The 7500-nt window shown below is 45.2% G+C and overlaps 1 protein-coding gene across 1 annotated transcript in view; it reads right to left on the bottom strand.

The window, feature by feature from the left end:
• LOC122808882 (gonadotropin-releasing hormone II receptor-like) overlaps positions 1-7500 on the bottom strand; it is a 1292250-nt gene that overhangs the window by 152089 nt on the left and 1132661 nt on the right. The window lies entirely within an intron of this gene.

The raw sequence follows: 7500 nt of genomic DNA, 5'->3' as shown, positions 1-7500 counted from the left end.
TGGATACCCAGGTATGTGTAGGCTTAAGAATACTAGCCACAGGTACCTTCCAAAGGGCATCTGGGGATATCATGGGGATCTCACAGGCATCAGCATCCAGTGTACTCCAACAGTTCCTGGATGCCATGTCAGCACATGCCAGTGAGCACATATATTTCCCCATCACCCGTGAGACGTTAACCAGCAGTATGCATCTTTTCCACCAAATAGCAGAATACCCTGAGGTAGTGGGTGCTATAGACTGCATGCACATACATATCAAAGCACCACCCAGTGAGTGGGGTAGGGTCTACATAAACAGCAAGGGCTTCCTCTCCAGCAAATGCCAGGTCATGTGCTATGCCCAGGGCATTATCTTGAATGTGTGTGCTGGCAGTCCTGGAAGCTATCATGACTCCCACATCTGGCATATGACACAGCTGTACCAGTCATTTGCCAGTGGGGACATCCCATATGGCCACCTAGTGGGGGATGCTGACTACGCACTGGAGCCGTGACTGATGACACCCCTCAGAAATGCACACACACCTGAACAAGAACTCCATAATGAGGCACACGCACAAACCAAAATCATAATAGAGCATGTGTTTGGGATGCTCAAGTCACGGTTCTGCTGCCTGGACATATCCGGTGGAGCCTTGTAGTACTCTTCAGCTACATGTACACAAATGTTCATAGTATGTGCCATGCTACACAACATGATCCTGCGGAAACAGCTGCAGCAGAAACAGCATGGGGCAAGGCCACAAAGCCCCCCACCATTGCCAAGGCCATCACAGGCACAGAGGGACTCAGAGGAGGAACCACCTGAGCCTGCCCATGTAGGCAGAAGGAGGCATGCCCAGTATGACCAGGCCTTGGCAAAAAGACAATGCATAGCACATACACTGACATGGTAGGGACCCAGGGAATGACACCTCTCTCTAACTCACACATACAGTAAAAGGGATGCCAAACATGACACTACCTGTGTTTTACCATGTATAGGGAGTGTACTATGTGCATCCAACATAGTCAGCCCTCCAGCACCATCCTCACTACTGGCCCAGCCACAAGGTAAGTCACTCTTTCTATCAATTACTGAATGGAGTGGTATGTTCTGATAATTGTATCTATGGTATGGTTGCGAGCATGTAAGGGAATCGGGTGGCTGAATGGGATGGCAGCAGATACCGGACACCTATTTGGGCAGCATGAAATCCATAACAAATACTGGTGTCAACACACTAGGCAGTACTAGACAAGGTGACAAATCCCACTGCAGTAAATGTGGTGGCCCAAATGTGTGTCCGTAGGACACACACATGCATGTCAGTGAGGCTCACATACCCACCACCAGCCTCAGCCAGCAGGACAGGTGTAGATGCCCATAAAGAAAGGCTGGGCTAATGCCTCTAATTAATGGCAATGGTGAACAGCCCCACTCCAGACCTACACAGACAGACTGTAACAGGTCTGGCAGTTGTATGTTAGTTCTGAAGGGTAAGAAGTCTGAAACTAAAATGTAGGTCAATAAAACCTAAGATCTGTACTCCACTGATATGCCTCCAGTCTGCAAGATAGGTCAGAATATAAAATTATGTGGAAGCCAACATAGTACCTGACATACCAGTACAGTCATAGCACAGTTTAAAGTTGTCAGGTGTGCCCCCCGCCACAATCCTATGTAGAAATGCAGTAACATTTAAGAGTGAGGAGTAGTATCAGTGGAGCACAGATTACCTGAGCTGGCCCAATCTGCAGGATAGATTGTTGTATGTGCACAATATGCAGGGGTCTGTGTGTTAGGTTGTTGTGTGTTCAATATTGTTTGGAAGTGGTCAGCATGTAGGCATGGAGGGCTGTGTCTTGGTGGCCTATGGGCAGTACTGTTGTTGACAGGGCCATGTTCCAACAACTGCAGTGCCAAACACAATGCTTCTCAGCAATACCCATGTCAGCAGTCATCCATATTCACTGTTCAGATGTCAATATCTGTCACCATCTGAAAGATGGACATGCCACGAATGTGGGCCCATGCATACATGCAGTACACAGGTGGAAGTACCCTAGACAGAGTGCATAAAATTTAACTGTCAGCTGCACACAACATTGGAATTGTACAGACAGGTTAGCAGCACATTAGTTGATGATGTAGTCTGGCCAATCACTGGCAGACTACAAAAGGCACAGTTATGAAGTAATGAAAGACTGCCTATGTCCCTGCACAAGGCAGCATAAGGGGAATGTCCCAGGTATATCTGTGAGTCAGCTGCAAGTAGCTTCCATATCACACATGCACTCAGCTCATCCCACCATCAGCCACAGGTTTATCGCAGATCATATCCTTGCTGTTGGGAATGAGTACAGTATGACGCCACTTCTGTATGGGAATACCCACAGAATGCAGCATGCTGAAGAGCTGTCCTATGCAGGTGTGTCCTTAGCTGTAACCATCACCCTGCCTGCATCCAGACCAATGGATCAATATGGACAGGAACTGTTGCCATTAACACCTTGCACACTTACCCTATCACCCCAGGGGAATCCACTGGCTCGCAGCCTGGGAATGTAGGAGTGACAGAATGCAGTGGCCTTCTACAGATGGCCTGCATCACTACCAAATGGCCTGCAGTCCTCTGTCAAAGGCTTGTGCCTCACCCGTAGTGACAATGTATGGTATCTCATGAGATCACAACTAACAACCTAACCCAGTCAACAGAACACAAATGCAAGGCCATATTGACAAATCCCAATAGCATGCCCCCTATGTCCCACTGTATGAACTGTGGACCACTGGGATGAAGGGTCAACTATAGGGATACTTTTCAGATATTGCTCGCATAATGTTAGGAACAGGATAGAATAACAGAGTGGGGGTGTAGATGCATGGATTTCATGGTGTGTGTGAAGTCTGAAACTCTGATTTGTGCCCATACTATCCCTGCCTGCAAACCCAGTAATGGGTGGCTACAAACCTGCTCATAAACCACAATGTGAAGGGGAACTGACCAGATATATGAGCCCTGCCTCTGGGTAACCTGGGTGAATCTGTACAGCTGAGGTATGGCCACAGCAGAATATGGCCATTCTGTTAAGTTGATATATGTACAAAAAGGGGATCCTCAGACATCATAGTACCAAGGTGCTGGACCATTTACATAGACCCATCATCAAGTGTCTGTAGCTACCCCTCCAGAATGGCAGGAGTGTGCAGGAATTTGTAGCTTGTGGAGCACAATACTGGACTCAGCTTCATTCTTCTTGTATTTCCCAGTAAATAACTGTGAGCAAATAATAATATCTGTCAGTAGTTGATGACATAATACATCACAGTGTAAAACAGTACATATGTCTGAATATCTCTGCTAACACCAACCATGTAACACAAGCAGCACAGACAGCAATAGTTACAGTATCCCCCTATCTCTCACTCATTGTGACCCCATATTTTCAACCTATCTACAGATATCCTGCAGAAACAGGTTGCTAGCTGTATGTGTAGAACACCAAACCCTAGACTGGAGTACAACTCTACCTGGAATGGATTCACACACTCAATACAGAAGGTCATACTGGGCATGCTTCTACACTTAGAGAAATGAAACCCATGTCTGACAACACAGTGGACTATACATATCTGTCATTCGCAGATGTCTGTGCACACACACCAAACTGTACACCATTCATGCTTCACACACACATTGGATAGGAATACTCACACATATCCAAGGCCAACACACTATAATAATTAGTCAAACATCCACACACAGAGATGTGGGGAAGAGAGAGACAGACAGTGACAGAGAGAATTTCATTACGAGGCCTGTCCCACCCACTACACATCCAATTGGCTAATATCACATGATGTGCTGATGTCAATCACTGTACACATTCCTTTTGGTAGCCCTCAGCCCTATAGTGTCTGTGGTGCTTGTGATAACTGTGTAACATGATAGTACAAATCAGTATTCATGTAACATTTGTATACTCAGTCCTGTCAAATGTAAAGTTGTGTGTAACTGAGTGTGTGTGTGTTTCCAGAGGAATGATTTATGGCCCATTCACACACACTGCACTTCCCATTGCCCATGTTAGCACTCCTGCTGATGTCAGTCACCTTGAAATAAACCATCGGCCAAGTCTCAGCCCTATAATCTCCATGGCGCTCGTGACAACTGTGTAATACTGTAGTGTAGCAAACTAGTTAGGTAGAAGTTCTGATCCTGGCAACTGTGAGAGTGTGTGTGTATTTGTTGACACCTGATTTTGTGGTCATTCACACTTCCTACAATTCCCTTAGTTCTCCTTTAGCACTGCAGCTGTCACTCACCTTCAAAGATACCTTTGGACAGTTCTTTAACATATGAGCTCCGTGGTGCTTGTGATAACTGTGTAATACTGTAGCGTAGCAAACTAGTTAGGTATGAGTTCTAATCCTGGTCTTGGCAACCGTGATAGTGTGTGTGTGTGTGTGTGTGTGTGTGTGTGTGTGTGTGTGTGTGTGTGTGTGTGTGTGTGTGTATGCATAGATGAATGATTGTTGGGGCCATTCACACTTACTACACCTGCCATTGCCCTACTTTAGCATGCCTGCTGATGTCAGTCACCTTGAAGTAACCCTTTGGCCAAATCTGAGCCCTATAAGCTCCGTGGTGCTTGTGATAACTGTGTAATACTGTAGTGTAGCAAGCTAGTTAGGCAGGAGTTCTAATCTTGGTCTGGCAACTGTGTGTGTGTGTGTGTGTGTGTGTGTGTGTGTGTGTGTGTGTGTGTGTGTGTGTGTGCGAGCACACATGTGTGGAGATGAATGATTTTGAGGCCATTCACACAACTACACCTGCCATTGGCCTACTTTAGCACGCCTGCTGATGTCAGTCACCTTGAAATAACCCTTTGGCCAACTCTCAGCCCTATAAGCTCTGTGGCGCTCATTATAACTACATAATACTGTAGTGTAACAAGCTAGTTAGGTAAGAGTTATAATCCTGGTCCTGGCAACTGTGGTAATCTGTGTGTTTGTGTATGAAAGTGCGTGTGTCTTTGGTGACACCTGATTTTGTGGTTATTCACACTTCCTACACTTCCCTCTCTCCTCCTTTAGCACTGCAGCTGATGTCACTCACCTTCAAAGATACCTTTGGACAGCTCTCTAACATATAAGCTCTGTGGCACCTACAATAACTGTGTACCTGTAGTACCAATGCATAGCTAAGTAAGAGTTTGAAATACAGTATACATTCATATGTTCGAAGATCAAATGTGCAATGCTGCTGCTGTGAATCGTGAAATTCAAAAACTGCAAAGCGCTGAAGTACAAAACCTCACCCCCTTTTTGACCCATGATAGCACTCATTTCGGCGGTGAAGCAATTGAGAATGCTGATTTTTTCATGATGTTTAGGGATGTTGGTGTAACGGAATTCAGCTCAATGGTTCAAGGATATGCCCATTCGGCAATGTGCTTTCGCAAATATGAATGTATACCTTGAAACACAGTACTGGCAAGTGTGTGTGTGTGTGTGTGTGTGTGTGTGTGTGTGTGTGTGTGTGTGTGTGTGTGCGTGCGTGCGTGTGTGTGTGTGTGTGTGTGTGTGTGTGCATGTGTGTGCATGTGTGTGCGTGTGTGTGCGTGTGTGTGCGTGTGTGTGTGTGTGTTTGAGCAGTATCCTGTGTGGGGGTGTGCAGTAACAGGATCCACTGCAAGGTGGGTTTTGCTACATTTGCATATTGAGGACCCATATGTCCCAATGTCACATTACAAGGCTAACAGATGTCAAACGCCATAGAGGTTGTTGTAGACAATCCACAGCCATAAATGTATATATAGGCAACCAACCCACAGATCATACACAAACACGTTTGGCTCTTTCTCTCACCCTTTCTTTCTTTCCCTCTCTTTCTCTCTCTCTCTCTCTCTCTCTCTCTCTCTCTCTCTGGTAGATGTGGAAAATGCATCTGTTTTGCATAGGCAGGAGCCTGACATTGGTAGGTAATGCTCATGATCAGCTGATGGCCTGTGCATGAATTGGAGCCCTTCACCTGCTAATTGCATGTGGAACAGCTGTGGTATCATTCCTATAGCCAATTGCATGGAAATACACTCCTATAAGTAAGCACTGTAAGTGGGTGTTGGCCCTTCTCCTTCACTGTGAACAGGACTACATGTGGGTTTGTGACAAACAGCATCACAGAGGGTAGTTGGAAATACCTCTTACAACAAACACTGTGGAGACATGCCAACAAAATGCAGGGGGATGCTCCAGACATGGGGACAGAATATAAGTATTGCTGTTCTACATTTGAAGTAATGCTGGAGTTTAACAGGGGTTGTGTGGATATGGCTGTTCTACATGATTTAAAGTCTGGCATGACAGTGTTATGTGGTTGAGAAAACTCTTACCTGTAGGGCTATCTGCAGACTGTCCAGAGTTTGGAGTCTTAGATTTGGTGTGTCACTCACACATTTTTTGTCTTTATAAATGCAGTAGCATACTCTGATGATTGTTGTCAGTAAATGGTAACATCCATGTGTGTTACTGACTTCATATCCCTCAGTAAAGATATGTCGCAACAAACCATGTTACACCAGTAATGTTCTCAGTTTATAACTGCAATATGTCAATACTGGCCCTGTGTTTCTGCCTCTTCCCCCCAAGTCTGTCACCCTTTGTTCATATGTCATGCAGTAAGAGGTGGATATGTACAGTATACCATTATTTACTGACATAATTCCTGATATCAAGCCAGTGATATATCAGACTGCCAAAGATGTAATGTATAGGAGGCTTAATATTTGAGGACAAAACCTGGACATTCTGTTGTAGTCTGTACAGTAGTGAGGTCTCTGTACTTATGGTGATTGTTGACAGAGTGTCGGTATTATGTAGCCGTGTTTTGTGATTATGTTATTTGGCCTGTGTACAGACTAGGGTAGATGTCAGTGTTCTTGGTCCTGCTCTATCTGACATTGCATGCTGCTCCAGTTTCTGATACCCTATCAGCCTATATGTTTGTAGGGCCAGACTGAGACATGTCCCATACTACGGTTAGGCATCAGACTACACAGTGAATTGGGCCAGTGTATGTAGAGTTAGTGTGTGAGTGGCAAACATGATGATGACTGTTGTTCACACAGTCCATATATTGTACTATTACTTAGGCTTACCATAATGTGACTGTGTTGAGATCGGTTGTGGGTATGCACTTTCACACTGGTGTCTGTTACTCTGTGCTGTTGCACGCCTTTAGAGCCTGCTATATTTGCAATTACATGTGTATTCCCCCATAGGTAAATTGGGTTAGTGTTGTGGCAGTCTGCCTGTAGTGTAGACAGTGCTTAGTGACATGCCTAGCAGCTCAGTGTATTTATCCTAGTGTGATATTATGTCCAGATATTTGTCAGATGTACTGCTGCTTGGCCACCATACGTGTTGTGTATTTCTGATAAAGCAGTGGCCTGTTGTGAAGATGTATGTCACTAACTAGTGGGAAGTATGTGGCTTGGGACCTCTTCTCCTCC

This window comes from Protopterus annectens, chromosome 8.part0 (assembly GCF_019279795.1).
Source record: "Protopterus annectens isolate FY-2018-M chromosome 8.part0, PAN1.0, whole genome shotgun sequence".
Classification (NCBI taxonomy): domain Eukaryota; kingdom Metazoa; phylum Chordata; order Ceratodontiformes; family Protopteridae; genus Protopterus; species Protopterus annectens.
Note: the sequence above shows the minus strand (reverse complement) of the source record. Positions and strands in the feature narration are given on the sequence as shown.